This window comes from Natrix helvetica (assembly GCF_964273705.1).
Source record: "Natrix helvetica genome assembly, chromosome: 1".
In the NCBI taxonomy this organism is placed as follows: Eukaryota; Metazoa; Chordata; class Lepidosauria; order Squamata; family Natricidae; genus Natrix; species Natrix helvetica.
Genome location: NC_138548.1, coordinates 345899748 through 345917048, shown reverse-complemented (window position 1 = coordinate 345917048; position 17301 = coordinate 345899748). Strand labels below are relative to the sequence as shown.

The window sequence follows — 17301 nt, the reverse complement described above, 5'->3', positions numbered from 1 at the left end:
TTGTGTGTGTTTTCTTCTGGTAGATGGTGTGTCCTAGGGATCCATTGGATTTCTTATAGACTAAGACATCCAGGAAGGGGAGTTGGTTATTGGCTTCTGTTTCCATGGTGAACTGTATTTTGGGGTGTAGGCTGTTGAGGTGTGTGAGGAAGTTGTCCAGTTTATCTTTCCCATGTGGCCAGATTATGAAGGTGTCGTCTACATATCTGAGCCAGAGTTTGGGTTTGTGATCAGATTTTTCTAGAGCTTGGGTTTCAAAGTGTTCCATGAAGAGGTTAGCAATGACAGGTGAGAGGGGTGATCCCATGGGTGCTCCTTCTATTTGTTTGTATTTTTGTCCGTTATAGATGAAGTATGTGTTGGATAGGCAGTGATTGGTCAGAACCAGGATATGTTTGGGAGGGTTGTATATGTTTGGGGGGGACTGTATATGTTTGGGGGGGACTGCACGTCCCTGTATAGACCTATGGCAATGTCATTTCCCCCCACCAACCTTTAATATTGACCCAAATGCATTCAAGATAGTTCTCATCATTGTTTTGCTCTATTTCTGTAGAGACGTAGTTATTTCTTATATATAGTGCAACTGCACCTCTTCTTTTATTTGCTCTATTTCTTTTAAATAATTTAAATCCTTCTAGCTGTATGTTCCATTTGTCGGTTTCATCCCACCAAGTTTCTGTAATGGCAATAATATCGTTTCTGCCCTCTTTTACTTGAATTTCTATTTCGCCCTGTTTATTCCTTATACTCTGTGCGTTGGTGTATAGACATTTGAGTCCATTTTGATTGACGTTGTGTTTACTGTCTACATAACCTGTGTTATGACTGACTGCCCCTATTTTCTTGCCACTTGTGTGATTCATGCACATGGTATGGCACTCACTATTAAATGCTTGGTTTTGCTTGACAGCAGGAGTGATAATCTTACACACACACACATCTAGGTTACATGCACTTATAACCCTATGGATTTTAGTTTGCTGGGGACAGAAATGTTCTGTATCTATTAATTCTCTGTCCCCGCTCTTCAGTTTAAATGTTTATCAAGAAAATCTGTGAATTTAATGCCAAGTAGCTCAGTCCCTTTCTTGGTGCAAACCATCTCTTTTGTACAGTTTTTCATTGGACCAGCTGCAGACATCATGACTAATAAAACCAAAGCCTTCCCTTTTACACCACTCCTTTAGCCACACATTAAACTCTGCTACACGCTGGCCCTTCCCTTTTTGTTCCTTATATACTGGTAAAACCTCTGAAAAGATAAACCTACAACCTATACTACTAAGTTCATACCCCAAGCTCTGGAAATCATTCTTCACAGAAAGTACATCTTTTGGGACAGATAATTTGTGCCAAGATGTATAATAGCATCAACATCACAGTCCTTACTTGCATTCTTGTTTATCTTAAGAATACGCCTCTTGTCTCTGCTGGCTGTAGCACCTGGCAGACACCTGACCTCTTTTAAAACCTCCATATCCTCTCCTAAATTTACATCCCTTTTTTAGGGATGTTAGGGTTATTCATTCAATTTTTCATAGTGACTTTGCATAGGTTAGCATTTCTTTTTTTAAAAAAGAAATTTATTAAATTTATAAAATAAAAAGGTTAAAATATATAAAATTACAACACAAAGGAAAGGTGGGAGAGGAGAACAGCAGAGAACGTTTCAAAGTGACATAAGAAAAAATACATACCAAAAATAATATTAAAAGAGATTAGTTCCATCTCTCTTCAGTATAAATATATAATAAAATACACTCTTATTTTAGTTTAACAAAAATAATATAAAAATATAAAACTATAAAGATATGCACACCAAACAATTAACTAATAGCAACAATATATAATTTAATCTTCTTTTGAATTAAACATTCTCATAAATGCTTGATATTATCAATAATACAATAATACAATAGTAGAGTTGGAAGGGACCTTGGAGGTCTTCTAGTCCAACCCCCTGCCTAGGCAGGAAACCCTATACCGTTTCAGACAAATAGCTATCCAACATCTTCTTAAAGACTTCCAGTGTTGGGGCATTCACAACTTCTGGAGGCAAGCTGTTCCACTGATTAATTGTTCTAACTGTCAGGAAGTTTCTCCTCAGTTCTAAGTTGCTTCTCTCCTTGATTAGTTTCCACCCATTGCTTCTTGTTCTACCCTCAGGTGCCTTGGAGAATAGTTTGACTCCCTCTTCTTTGTGGCAACCCCTGAGATATTGGAACACTGCTATCATGTCTCCCCTAGTCCTTCTTTCTCTTAAGCTAAACATACCCAGTTCCTGCAACCAATACCAAATACCAATATCAATACCAAAACATATTGTTACTAGATATTTCTACAATAAAAATAGAAAATAAAACATCCTTTAAAATTAGACAACATTATACAAGATTTATATAACCAAAACATATCTAATTATCAGATCCCAAAGTCAAAATTTCAATTTTCTCTTTATAAAGTAAAAAACCCACTGTCATAGTTTGTGTGCGTGTTGGTGTGTAATGTCCCGCAGTTATCTACGCATTAATAATGATCTAGTAATATTTCCTTATACATTTTAGTGACCTTTCCTTACCTTAACTGGTGTCTTCTTTCATACTTTTGGATTTCTAATTTCTGTTTCTGTTAGTTAGCAATTGCTAAAACAAATCCCATGTGAAAAAGTATTCAAAGCCTTTTTTATTTTAATTGTCAATTTATTTATTCCTGCACATTGTAATATTTATTCATTTTCATATCTGTTTTTCCACTGTTGTGCAAACACAATTCCAGCAGCTGCTAACATGTGTAAAATTAAATATATATTGTACTCCCTTTCAAATAGCCAACAAAATATTTCTGGTTTTAATTCCATATCTTGCTTTACCATTGCTTCTAACCACTAACTTCTGAATAGCTACTTGGACTGACCTAAGTGGTGTGCAGAAGACCAGCAAGCCAGTGATCTTTCCTCTGTAAGTAGCTGTCTTTATTGCTGGGTGTGCTCTGTGCTGGGTTCATCCTTGAGATAGTAAAGTGCAAGCAATTAAAGTCTTGCTTTCTGTGTCTCTCCTTTGTGCAGGTTATTGGAGCAAGGTGGTGAGGTGGTCGTGCAGAAGACGCAAAAAAGGACAGTAATTTTCCTTTTCTATTATTTTGTGTGCTTGTTTCATCCTAATGCAGTGCATGTAATTAAAGTCTTCCTTTCTGTGTCTCACCTTTATGCAGGTTATTGGAGTAAGGTTGTGAAATGGTGGTGCAGAAGACCAGCAAGGCAGTAATCTTCCCTCGGTAAGTAGCTGTCTTTATTGTTTTGTGTGCTGGTTTCATCCCAATGCAGTGCATACAATGGAAGAGTTCATTTCTATGTCTCTTCTTTGTGCAGCCCATTCATTGGAGTCCGTGATACTGATGACTGGCAAGAACAGTCATCTTCCTTCTGTAAGTAGCTTTTTTATTGTTTTTGTACTTATTTTAATCTTATTGTAGTTCATCCATTGGGGCAAAGAATTCAGTGACATCATCTTGGGCACTCCCACCCAGTCACATGACTGCCAAGACACTCCCACCCAGTCACATGGCCAGCAAGCCACTCCCGCAAAGCAGGCCACACCACAGAGTAGGTTCCAAAATTTTTTGAAACCCACCACTGCTATACTTGTACAGATGCTGTTAAAGTTGACGTGGCTTTCTGAAAGTATAGTTATTCTCTGCTATTTAAAAGAAGATATAATAGCACTTGACCTCTTCAGACCAAACATTTATTTAAAAAGCTTCTTCATTTTGTTGTCTAGAACAATAATAAAGCAGTCTTTAAAAAATAAGTCTAATAATTTGAACATTCTAGTTATTGATTTACCTCCTTGAAGCAAACAGCAAACCGTCTGATTAGCACAAGAAAAAAAATCTGCCTCTCAGCAATTTGCCTCCTGCAGCAAACAAGCAAGTCTCACTTTCAATTTCAATACAGCCTCCCGATGTTTTAGGCTGCAGGGATTGCCATAGCCTATTGCAGCCTCCCCAAGCCCCATTTTCCCAGTTTGCTACAGGAGGTAAATTGCTGGGAGGCAGAGGCCAAACGGTGGGGAGCCTCGGGTGGGCAGGGCTACATTCTGTGTATAAGACACAGACAAATTTTCACCCTCTTTTAGGGGGGGGGAATGTGCGTCTTATACGCCAAAAAATACAGTAAGAAAAAAACCTGCCACCTTAAAAGTGCTAATATAACCTTATAAAATGCTAACAATGGAGCCTGAAATTTGAGATAACAGGGCCACCCTGTTCCCTAGTGCCTGTGACCCACAACAAAGCCTGTTTGTTGGAAAAGAAAAACCAGTTGTTCATGTCAAATACAGGTAGTCCACAACTTAGTACCACAATTGAGCCTGGAATTTTATGCTAAGTGAGAAATTTGTTAAACGGCTTTCGCCCTGAATTTTGATCATGTGACCATGGAGATGCGGCAATGGTTGTAAGTGTGAAAAATGGTTAGAAGTCACTTTTTTCAGTCCCGTTATAACTTTGAATGGTCACTAAACAAACTGTTGTAAGTCTGTATATCTACAGCAGGATCTATACCAGTGGTTCCCAAACTTTTTCAGTCCACCGCCCCCTTGGTGCTACAAACTGATCTTCAGTGCCCCCACCCAGTGGTGGAATTCAAATTTTTTTACTACCAGTTCTGTGGGTATGGCTTGGTGGGCGTCGCTGGGGGTCATGTGACTGGGAGGTTTGCATGACAGAAGGAAGATAGTAACAGTAAAATTCAAAACTGTAACAACTGCATTTATTCAAAATCCAATTTAAAAACCTTTTTAGTTAATGTTAATTCAACAAAATTGTTGAACATGATCCTTAGCAGTAACTTAGCAGAAGTCTTAAAACACCATGTTCACTAATCTGGAGTCAATTTCTTTGAGTGGAGAGAAGTTGGATGACCACACTGAAGCTACGTTCCACCAAATATGATGCTGGAAATGCAACAAGGAGCTTCTTAACCACTGTCCATAGTGCAGGATAGCGATCAGAAATTCCTTTCTGTAACCAAAAGTCTTGGTACGATTTCTTAAACTTTGGCTTCAGCTCAATGTCATTTTGCATCTCTATGAGTTGTTCCTCCACTACCCCATCTTCTTCAGTATCTGAAAATGGATTTATCACCCAATCTGGAATTTCCATCAAAAGAAGATCCTGATATCGCTCAGACATATCGTTATGCATGGAGGGAAATAGTTTAGAAAAAACGAAAAACTTTCCCCCCTCCTCCTGGCTGCTCTGTTGCCCAGAGTGCAGCTCAACGCTGCACCCCATTGTAAATCTACTAATTATTTCCTTATGATTCTTAATTTGATTCTTCAGACTTTTCAGATCCCCTGATCCTGGGATGACTTTAGTAAAACCGATTCCTTCTCAGGTGCACTACATTAAACCTCCCATAGAATAATGCACCCGAAGACCACCAGCTTGGGGAAGTGTGATCAAAGAGCTTAAAACTAAAAGAAAACGCGGCCCTCTGAAAATCACTGCCCAGTTTACATCTCGCCGAATCACTAAGCGGGACTCATTTTTGGACAGTATAGGCGAGCGATCAATAACACCCTGAGAGTAAGCCGCCTTCGGTCTTCGCTTTTCGTAGCCAGGGCACGAGCTCACCGGCTCCCTCCCGTCTCAACTGGACCGATGTCTCCGCTCTCCGTCCTCCCGCACAACGCCGAAGTTCTTTAATCCACGCCCTCATCCCGCAACCTCGGGATTCCCCAGGCAGAAGGCGCAACGCGGCGTCTCTTTTATTTATTTATCTTTCTACCTTCCTCCCCCTCCCCTCCGCCCCCCTTTCATCTTTCCGACACATCTGCTCAGGCTCCGACAAGGGATGGCGCACGTCAAACGCTGGTTGTCCGCTTGAAGCGAGAGCCTCTGCCACTCGCGTCCAGCCGCTGCAGCGGGGAAACGAAGGTCAGGGAGCCCAAGGTGAAGACGATGTGCTAGCCTCCTCGCCAGGCGCCAGAGGCGGCTATTTTTAGAAAGCCCTGTAATTTCTCCCCCCCCCTTTTCCCCTCCCCTCGCAAAGCCTAGAGTAGAACAGCGGCGGCGAGAGAGCCAGTCTGAGCGCCAACGCCGCCGCAAGCCCTGCTCGCCGAACTGTCCCCCCCCCCCCCGGGTCAGCCAGCATTTCTAGTCCCATTGCCCCTTATCCACCTCCTCGCCTTCGGTTCCCCTCTCGCTCTGAGGCCGCTGACGCCCAGCGGTGTCCCCCCCCACCCAAGCAAAAACAAAAGCGGGCTCCTTTAAGCCCCTCGGTGGGCGTGCGCGGGCGGGAAAAAAAGCCTCTTCCGTCGTCTCCGCGCGCAGAGTTGTCTGTCCCGCCCCCGTGGCTCCTCTCAGCCGAGGCGGGAAATGGCTTCGTTTTAAGCCTTAAACGAAGCCATCTACCTTGCCTCTTAACGACCCCCTGCCGCCTCCCTTACCTCTTAGCGGCCCCCTAAGTCATCACACCGCCCACCTTGGGAACCACTGATCTATACTCTATAACCCTCTGAAGACTCAAATGGAACAATATTTAAATGGAAATATATTAAAGAGTTTATACACCACGGTGAATCTTTAAATTGGGACTACAAAGCCTTGAGTAAGGTTAAAACGATGCATAATCCATACTTCTGCTGACCAGGACGGACCAACGTTGCTGTAAGGATTTGCTTACAGAAATGAGGTGAGATATGAGATTGTCCACTGAAACAGTAGAGAAAGTGATACGTTACTAAAACTATAGTTTAGAAAGCTGAAGTCATTTCTTTAAACAGTCATTTCTTCCTTCCTTGCACATTCTAATTCCTCTTTTTACCGTTTTTTTTAAAAACTTTGTATTACTTTTCTTTTTAACTGCCTTGTTCAATAACATTACTACGAAAGTGCTTTAAGGAAAACAATTTTTCCTTCATGGGCCAAGTTGCAAAAAGTCTGTGTGCTTCATACAGCACGAACAGTAGAGAAAATGTACTAAACTAGTCTTACTAATGATTGCATTACACATATCCGGCGCCCCCTGCTTGCAAAAATAAAGCCCCCAAACCCAGAGAACCCCTACATGAACTCTTAATTTCTCCACCTCGAAGTTATTGCTGGGGGGAAAACGCGGGGGGAAAAGCCCTGATGGTAAAGGACGGGCAGGCTTTTACACAAGCCTCAAAAGTGCAGCCCTGGTGGTCAACAGCCCTTCCGGTCTTTGTTAGGCCTCCAAATCTTGCAGCTCTTCGGCCTAAAAAAGTAATCCGCCCCTCCTTTCCGACCAATTGCTCTACGGCTAGCCCCCCCCTTTTAATATATGTATGTATGTATGTATGTATGTGTGTTACAACCCCTGGTATGCCTAAATATGGGAGGAAGGTCACTACTCCCTCTTTCTGTCCTTCTGCTTATCACAGAAGACCATGCAGGCAGAAAACCATATTTTTATTTTTAATGTTGCCTTTTTATATTTGTGTTGTATTTGTACTGATAAATAAAGGGAGACTAGTATAGATCTATTTCAAGCTAATTAGCTCTCATCAGCTAGCCATAACACAAATACATACCTATTTCCCTGGCTCAACTGATAAGGAAGAGAACCCGTGGCTTAGTGGCTAAGACTCCTGCCTAAGATATATACAGCCCAGGTTCGAATCCCAGTAAGGGTATGGCTAGCTGATGAGAGCTAATTAGCTCGAAATAGATCTATACTAGTCTCCCTTTATCAGTACAATTACAACACACACACACACATATATATATATATATATATATATATATATATATATATATATATATATATATATATATATATATATATATATATATATATATATATATATATATATATGTGTTGTAATTGTACTGATAAATAAATAAAGGGAGACTAGGATAGATCTATTTCGAGCTAATTAGCTCTCATCAGCTAGCCATACCCTTACTGGGATTAGAACACAAATATATATATATATATAAAAAAAGGCAACAGTAAAAATAAAAATATGGTTTTCTGCCTGCATGGTCTTTGTGATAAGCCGAAGGACAGAAAGAGGGAGTAGTGACCATCCTCCCATATTTAGTCATACCAGGGGTTGTAACACAAATACATATATATATATACATATATGTACATATATATACATATATATACATATATACATATATACAACATATACAACATATACACATATATACATATATACATCATATATACACATATACATATATACATATATACATATATACATATATACACATATATACACATATATACATATATACATATATATATGTTTTCGTAGATTTTCACGGGTGTAGGTATGCTGGTTTTGTTGTATTCGGGTCTTTTCCCGTGTAAGGTTGAGATTGTCTTTGCAACGTTTCGGCAGGATCACACCTGCCATCTTCAAGCTGTGGGCTTAAAATGGGAACGGAGCTGCCGTCTTTCTGTAAGTCTTGGTGGGAGGGGATGGGGTGGTGGCTTTGTTGGTTGGCTGAAACAAAGCCACCACCCCATCCCCTCCCACCAAGACTTACAGAAAGACGGCAGCTCCGTTCCCATTTTAAGCCCACAGCTTGAAGATGGCAGGTGTGATCCTCTCGCCCGCATAGTGGAGCGCAGCGTTAAAGGCTTGGCCGCATAGTGGAGCACAGCGTTAAAAACGCGGGGAAATACCACCCACCACAGGGAGCAGCTGCCTCCGGCGCCGAGAACGGAGCTGGCTCTCCGAGGACCACGAGGGGAGGCCCTCCCCCCCGCATCAGACCCAGAGTAGAGCCCCCCCCCTTCCCACCTGAGAGTGCAGCACCCGAGGGTTTCTTTCCTTTCCCCGCCTTTTAATAATAATAATAATAATAATATTTAATGCTTCTAGACCGCCCCCTCTCCCGAAAGGGACTCGGGGCGGTGTACAGTTCATACAAAATATAACAAGATACAATAAAATTAAATATGTACAGTTGATAATTGACATGGAGGAGGTTAAAAAACAGTTAAAAGAACTGTACAAAGCAGCGTTGTGAATCCTACTCCCCACTCACTTCCCGTTCCAGGTTCGTGGATCTTTTCCAAAATCCCTTTCACAGCGTCCAATCAACGCGAAGATCCCCACGTTATGTTACTTTCGGTTTGGCAATCTCTTGTTACTCTTCCCAAATTTCAGCTCCCGCCTAGGCCACCCGTCTTAAGTTTGGCAGACGCTGCCCCGGAGCGCTCTCCCTTTATTCGTGTCTTCTCCGCGAGTACATCTGAACCCACTTGGAACAATTTAAAGCCAATTTGTCTGCAGCCCCCCCCCAACCCCCTAGTTATAGGCTGGATAATGCTCCCCGAGTCCCCCCCCCAAAATAAGTCATAGCCTTGTTGAAGTGGGGGGAAGCAAAGGCAAAATCTTATTTGTTGGCAATACCTTCTGTGGCGTCATCAATACCTAGAATGCACTACCTGACTCTGGTCTCATCCCCAATCCCCCCCTCTCCATAACTTCAACCTCAAAACTATCATGGACCTCACCCCATTCCTAAGAGGTCCTTAAAGGGGGTGTGCATAAGCGCACCAGCATGCCTACCGTCCCTGTCCTATTGGCCCCACTTATTTGTATCCATTTCTTTATTTATAATCACGTTTATACTTATATCTCTTATACATGTTTGACAAAATAAAATAAATAAACATTAACACACACACAATCTAAGTACTGGCAAACTTGAGGTTCCTTTAGAAAGTCAAATGAAAGCATCCCAGACAGATGGCCATTTACACTCTGTATTAACCTTCTCGGAGAGGCAGTTTGGTAGTTGAGATACCTGGATGGAAATGGGGATTCAGGCCAGCTGGGTGGCCTTGGGCCAATCCCTCTCTCCTCAGCCCTTGAAGAAGATGACGAAAAAGAAGGCAAGGTTTAGGTTTAGGTTTATTTGGATTTATATGCCGCCCTTCTCCAAAGGACTCAGGGCGGCGTACAACATTAAAAACACATATCACAAAAGTTAAAAAAAGATTAAACCCAATTCCAAAAAGACCAAACCGATTTTTTTTTTAAAAAAAGAAACAGTACATTTAAAATAAATTAAAATTCACATTAATATTAACAGGCCAGTCCGGCTTGCTGGAAAAGCCAACTTTTTAGGGCGCGTCGGAAGGACCGGAGGTCAGGGATTATGCGGAGCTCCGGGGGCAGCTCATTCCAGAGGGAAGGTGCTCCCACAGAGAAGGCTCTCCCCCTGGGGGTCACCAGCCGACACTGCTTGGCCGACGGCACCCTGAGGAGGCCAACTCTGTGGGATCGTACTGGACGGTGGGAGGCTACTGGTGGCAGTAGGTGGTCTTGCAGGTACCCTGGGCCTAAGCCATGGAGCGCTTTAAAGGTCATAATTAATACCTTGAATCGCACCCGGAAAACAACCGGCAACCAGTGCAGGCCGCCTAAAAGGGGTGTGACATGGGAGCACCTAGGTACCCCCATGACAACCCGCGCGGCCGCATTCTGGACCAGCTGAAGCCTCCGGGTGCTCTTCAAGGACAGCCCCATGTAGAGAGCATTGCAGTAGTCCAGGCGAGAAAGGACGAGGGCATGAGTGACTGTGCACAAAGCATCGCGATCCAAGAAGGGCCGCAACTGGCGTACCAGGCGAACCTGGTAAAAGACCCCCCTGGTCACAGCCGTCAGGTGTTCTTCTAAACTAAGCCGCATATCCAGGAAGACTCCCAGATTGCGAGCCTTCTCTGAGGGGGCTAAAATTTCTCCCCCTATCATCAAAGATGGAACAAGATGTACAAATCGGGACGCCGGGAACCACAGCCACTCAGTCTTGGAGGGATTGAGCTTGAGTCTGTTCCTCCCCATCCAGATCCGCACAGCCTCCAGGCATCGGGACATCACATCGAGGGCATCATTTGGGTGGTTTGGGGTAGAGATGAAAAGTTGGGTATCATCAGCATATTGATGATACCGTACCCCAAAACCACGGATGATCTCGCCCAGCGGTTTCATGTATATGTTGGACAGGAGGGGTGAGAGAACCGACCCCTGGGGCACTCCACAAGTGACGCGCCTGGGGGTCGATCTCTGCCCTCCAGTCAACACAAACTGCGACCGATCCGACAGGTAGGAGGAGAACCACCGTAAAACGGTGCCCCCCACTCCCAACCCCCCGAGTCGTCGCAGTAGGATACCATGGTCGATGGTATCGAAAACCGCCGAGAGGTCTAATAGGACCAGGACAGAGGACCAGCCCCTGTCCCGGGCCCGCCAGAGATCATCGACCAACGCGACCAGTGCCGTCTCCGTGCTGTACCCGGGCCTGAAACCCAACTGAAACGGATCCAGGTAGACAGCATCATCCAGGTACTGGGGAAGCTGACGTGCTACAACACTCTCGACAACCTTCGCTACAAAGCGAAGGTTGGAGACCGGACGATAGTTGGCTAAAGAAGCTGGGTCCAGGGAAGGCTTCTTGAGGAGGGGCCCCACCACCGCCTCCTTCAAGGCGGTGGGAAAGAACCCCTCTCTCAATGAAGCGTTGGTAATCGCCTGGAGCCAGCCTCGTGTCACCTCCCGGGAAGCCGAAACTATCCAAGAGGGACACGGGTCTAGCACACAAGTGGCAGCACTGAGTCCCCCCATAATCCTGTCCATGCCTTTGGGGGTCACAGGGTCAAACCCATCCCAGATAGTCTCCTCAAGAATCATCCCCGTCGGCTCGCCCGCATCTACCCAGTCAGAGTCCAAGCCTGTCCGGATCTGAGCGATTTTATCCTGTAGATACTGAACAAATTCTTCAGCCCTACCCTGCAAGGGGTCTTCCCCAGTTCCTTGGTTAAGTAAGGAGCGGGTCACCCTAAACAGGGCGGCTGGGCGGTTATCTGCGGACGCGATAAGAGCGGAAAAATATTGCCGTTTTGCCGCTTCTATCGCCACTAAGTAGGATTTAATATAAATTCTTACTAGTGTTCGATCAGATTCGGACCGGCTGGCCCTCCAGCCACTCTCTAGGCGTCTTTTCCGGCTTCATCTCCCGGAGCTCCCCGGTAAACCAGGGAGCCATCTGGCAAGGGCAAATCACTTTCAAAATCTTGCCAGGAAAGCTGCAAACTGTCCTGACTTTAATTTAATAGTGAACACAGATAGCATCAGTGTGACAGAAGCCAAACAGACCTGTTGACAAACACCAGAAAACGTAAAATTGGTTGACAACATGGTTTACACAAATCTACAAAAGTTTAACGCATGCAATGCGAGAGAAAACATCTCCATCTACTTCGTATGCATCCAGCACTAACAACAACAACAAAGATTGCTGTACAAAAAAAAGGAGGAAAATGACCCAGGTATCAAATTAATTTAACATTAAACATACAGAATTCTCCTCCTCTTTACATAGCAGGTCTACAATTTGTTTATTAAATAAACAAATATTTAATATTCGTTGAGGGCATATTTTTATCTTAAATCAAATTGATTTAATTTATAAGTTTTCCCATTCCTATTTAACAAGAATACTATATTAAATAAACAAATATTTAATATTCATTGAGGGCATTTTTTATCTTAAATCAGATTGACTCAATATCTAATCATAATATAGACAAACCAGGATGTACTTTAACTCAAAAAATTAAATCGGTCAAAGTACTGCATCCACCGAACCTGAAGGCATCTGAAGGCGAAACGGAGGCCGGGGAAATGCATGCGATTGGCGGGTATGCGGCAGCAGAAGAAATTATTATTATTATTATTTATTTTATTGAACTTATTAGTCGCCCCCTCTCCCCACAGGGACTCGGGGCGACGTACAGAGCAATAATCAAGATAGCACCATAAAATCGTGCAGAGGAGGTAAAAATAAGTCCATAAATAAGCATACTTACAAAGTTTAAAACCCCAAAAATATTAAAAACAAAATTTCCCATTGTAAAATGACCTGGGGTGGCAAGATAGTAACGTTATGCCAGGCCGGCTTGACAAAACAGGTAGGTCTTCAGCTTCATACGGAAGGAGCGAAGATCGGTTGTTGTCCGGATGTCTGGGGGGAGGTCATTCCAAAGGGTAGGGCCCACCACAGAGAAGGCCCTACTCCTGGGCACCGTCCCCAGGCACTCTCTAGAGGACGGCACCCGGAGTAGCCCCTCCCTGTGTGAGCGAGTGGGTCGCAGGGATGTATGGGGCAGGACGCGATCCCGCAGGTAACTAGGCCCTGTGCCATGGAGCGCTTTGAAGATGGTAACCAGTACCTTGAAGCGCACCCGGTAGGCCACAGGAAGCCAGTGCAGCTCGCGCAGGATAGGTGTTATATGGGAGAATCTCGATCTCCCCATAATAACCCGCGCGGCTGCATTCTGGACCAACTGCAGTCTCCGGGCGCACCTCAAGGGGAGCCCCATGTAGAGAGCGTTACAGTAGTCCAGGCGGGACGTCACCAGCGCGTGAGTGACTGTGCGCAAGGCCTCCCGGTCCAAAAGGGGCCGCAACTGGCGCACGAGGCGAACCTGGAGGAACGCCCCCCTTGCCACGGTCGCCACGTGATCTTCTAAGGTCAGCCGATCGTCAAGGAGGACGCCCAAGTTGCGCGCCCCTTCCACCGGGGCTAATTGCTCATCCCCGATGGTCAGCGATGGAATATGCTGATTGAATCGGGAAGCCGGGAACCACAGCCACTCTGTCTTGGAGGGGTTGAGCCTGAGCCTGCTGTCATCCATCCAGACCCGTACGGCTTCCAGACATCGGGTCATCACTTCGACAGCCTCGTTGGGGTGGTTTGGGGTGGAAATGTACAACTGAGTATCATCAGCGTACAGATGGTAACTCACCCCAAAACTACGGATGATCTCGCCCAGCGGCTTCATATATATGTTGAACAAGAGAGGCGAGAGAATCGACCCCTGTGGGACCCCACAAATGAGGGGCCTTGCGGTCGACCTCTGCTCCCCCGTCAACACACATTGCGTCCGGCCAGAGAGGTAGGAGTGGAACCACCGTAGCACGGTGCCTCCAATCCCCAACCCCTCCAGCCGGCGCAATAGGATACCATGGTCGATGGTATCGAAGGCCGCCGAGAGATCTAATAGAACAAGGATGGAGGAACAACCCTCATCCTTTGCCCTCCAGAGATCATCCACCAACGCGACCAAGGCCGTCTCCGTGCTGTGACCGAGTCGGAAGCCGGACTGGCGCGGGTCTAGATAATCATCTTCCTCCAGGTGACGCGGAAACTGCTGAGCCACCACACTCTCAACAACCTTTGCTAAAAAAGGAAGGTTGGAGACAGGACGATAATTTGCTAGTTCCTTTGGGTCCAGAGAAGGCTTCTTGAGCAGGGGCCTGACCACCGCCTCTTTCAGGGCGGCCGGCATCCGGCCCTCCCCCAACGAAGCGTTCACCAGCCCCAGTAGCCAGCCTCGTGAGCCCTCCCAGGAGGCCAGCACCAACCAGGAGGGACACGGGTCCAGTAAACATGTGGTGGCCCGCAGTCGCCCGCGCAACCTGTCCAAATCTTTGATGACAACAGGGTCAAACTCCTCCCAGCATGGTCTCTCAAGACTAGTCCCGGACGTCCCCACTGGAGCACTGGAGTGGGTCCAACCTCTCCGGATATGATCGATTTTATCCTGCAGGAACTCTCCAAATTCCTCTGCCCTGCCCTGCAATGGGGGGTCCCGCTGCTCCTGTGACAGAAGGGAGCGGGTCACCCGAAACAGGGCAGCAGGGCGGTTCTCTGCGGACGCTATAAGAGTGGCACAATACTGACGTTTGGCCACTCTTATTGCCACAAGGTAGGTCCTTATGTAGGCTCTTACCTGTGTTCGGTCAGCTTCGGAGCGGGAGGATCTCCACTTACTCTCCAGGCGTCTCCTAAGGCGTTTCATCGCCCTTAGCTCCCCGTTAAACCAGGGGGCCCGGGTCGATCGTGGCCGTCGGAGAGGCCGCAAAGGCGCCACCCGGTCCAAGGCACCGGCAGCCGCACTATTCCATGCGGCTACCAGGTCCTCAGCCCGGGAGCGGGACAGGTCAGCAGGAAATGGCCCAAGCTCAGCCTGGAACCTATCCGGTTCCATCAGGCGCTTGGGGCGGAACCATCTGGGATAGTCTGGTTCCGCCTCCCCGCGGTGGGGAGTAGCGCCAGGGAAGTCAAGCTGGAGAAGTGAGTGATCTGACCATGACAGGGGCGTGATGACTAAATGCCCTCTTCCCAGATCACTCGTCCACTGGTCGGAGACAAACACAAGATCTAGAATGTGGCCTCGCTCGTGAGTGGGGTCCTGAATTACTTGAGTCAGACCCATGGCTGTCATGGAAGCCATGAATTCCCGGGCTACCTCGGATGCCTTTCCCGTTGACGGCAGGTTGAAATCCCCCATCACTAGTAGTTTGGGGGTCTCAACCGCCATCTCCGCGATCCGCTCGAGGAGCTCGGGCAGGGCCGTTGATGTATGGCGGGGAGCCAGGTATACTATCAACAGGCCCAACTGACTCCCTGGACCCCACTTTACGCCCAGAGACTCACAACCAGATGTCTGCGACACAGTGAATTCTCTCGGTGCCAGATCGTTCCGGATGATAATTGCTACCCCCCCACCCCTACCTTGGGCCCGTGGCTGGTGGAATACACGGTAACCTGGAGGACACATTTCCCTGAGGGGTAACCCCCCCTCTGGGCCCAACCAGGTTTCCGCTATTCCTGCGAGGTCCGGCTCCCCCTCTGTGATCAAGTCACTGATGAGGGGGGCCTTGTTAACCACGGACCTCGCGTTACATAACATCAGCCTAAGGCCCAGGCTCTGCTGATCCTGTCCACCTAGTCTGCGGGGGTTGGTGCAAGCGACCGGGCGTATCCAGTGGCCCCGGTCTGCCAACCGACTATACGTTCTTCTGGTGTCCTCGCGCCTGCCCCTCCCTACGACCGTCGTGATTGGAATCCCCCTTATAGGGATGTTATTTCCTGCCACCCGCTCCGCTTCGCTACCTTCCGTCTTGACCCTCCCTTCCGTCTTGACCCTACATGTTGGCCTGGTTGTATCCATACCCCAGGGCCAAACCAACCCTCCCCGCTCCCTGGAACCCCTTAAAAGCTTTACAAAACATTTTACTAAAAAACCCCTAATCCCCCGCTTCCTCCACCTCTCTGGGTTAATAAACCCCTCATTGAGGTGGGCCTTCGTCAGGGCAGGGGGGCACGCCTGCGAGAGGGGGGAACCTCGCAGTCGAAGGATGTCAGACCTTGAATAAGTTGGGATGATGACCAATCTATGATTATGGCTATGGCAGGGTCTCTCTTTGTAGCAGGTCTAGGATGTAAGATTAACAAAGAATGAAGTAGAGAGATATTTAAAAGGCAAATAATAAGATGGGAGGGGACAGACCTCACAGTCCACAATAATCTACGTTCCACCAGTGAGGCCCAGGGCAGTTCTTTAGGCAGTTCTTTAGGCCCAGAGGCCTAGGGCAGTTCTTTAGGCAGTTCTTTAGGCCCAGGGGCCTAGGGCAGTTCTTTAGGCAGTTCTTTAGGCCCAGAGGCCTAGGGCAGTTCTTTAGGCAGTTCTTTAGGCCCAGAGGCCTAGGGCAGTTCTTTAGGCAGTTCTTTAGGCCCAGAGGCCTAGGGCAGTTCTTTAGGCAGTTCTTTAGGCCCAGAGGCCCGAAAGCAGTTCTTGGAGTATGAAGGAATCGCACCTCAGCGGGGGGGGGGGGGTAGACGAGGTGCCAAGGCCAGCTGCTCGACCTATTGCTCTTCAGGGGTCGCCCCGAGCCTCCGGCGACCCCCCCGGCTTCCCTCTTCGATCCCTGCAGCTTCTTTCCCGACCTCCAGCCCCCAATGGCCTCTCCACCTGGCAGTTGAAAAGAAATATGGCGCCCGATATTCCAGCGCCGTCTCAGCCGCTCCGTCGCCATCGCCGGTAAGATGAGGTCTCCCTGTACGTTGTTCTCTCTTTCTGGCTCGCTCCTTAGCTGTCGCGCTGTTACGCCGCCTGGCAGCCGCCCAAAACGTCCAAAACGTCTCCTTTCTGCTCTGTCAGTTCTTTTATTCATTTTGCTGCCGCAGCAAATGGGCCAGCAGAGGGCTCCTGCTGGGCGGGGGCTGTCGTTGCCACCGCCACGAGGTGAGTCAATAATTAGAACCCTCCCAAAAAAAGGCCTAGCTGTTTTTTCAGGAGTCAAAAGAAAATATGACCTGGCCTTCTTTTTGGAAAAACATGGTATATGCTTCTGTTAACTCACTAATCTTTACCATAATTCATATTAAGAGAATCCTCTATATTCTTTCAATTTTTTAAACCCTAAATGGAAAAATACTTTTTCTAGTTTTGATGTTTTA

General features: G+C 46.7%; 1 protein-coding gene and 1 long non-coding RNA gene across 3 annotated transcripts in view; one reads left to right on the top strand and one right to left on the bottom strand.

Moving 5' to 3' along the window:
• LOC309396430 (C-type lectin domain family 2 member D-like) overlaps positions 1–9274 on the bottom strand; it is an 88213-nt gene extending 78939 nt beyond the window's left edge. Inside the window, exon 1 of one of the 2 annotated variants that reach the window (XM_081961560.1) lies at positions 9017–9274. The gene's annotated coding sequence lies outside the window, so the exon portion shown is untranslated. Of the gene's footprint in view, positions 1–8675; positions 8695–9016 lie in introns of those variants that run through there. The other variant, XM_081961562.1, reaches the window with a different exon arrangement.
• Positions 1–17301, top strand: part of LOC309396539 — a 64297-nt gene that overhangs the window by 31689 nt on the left and 15307 nt on the right. The window lies entirely within an intron of this gene.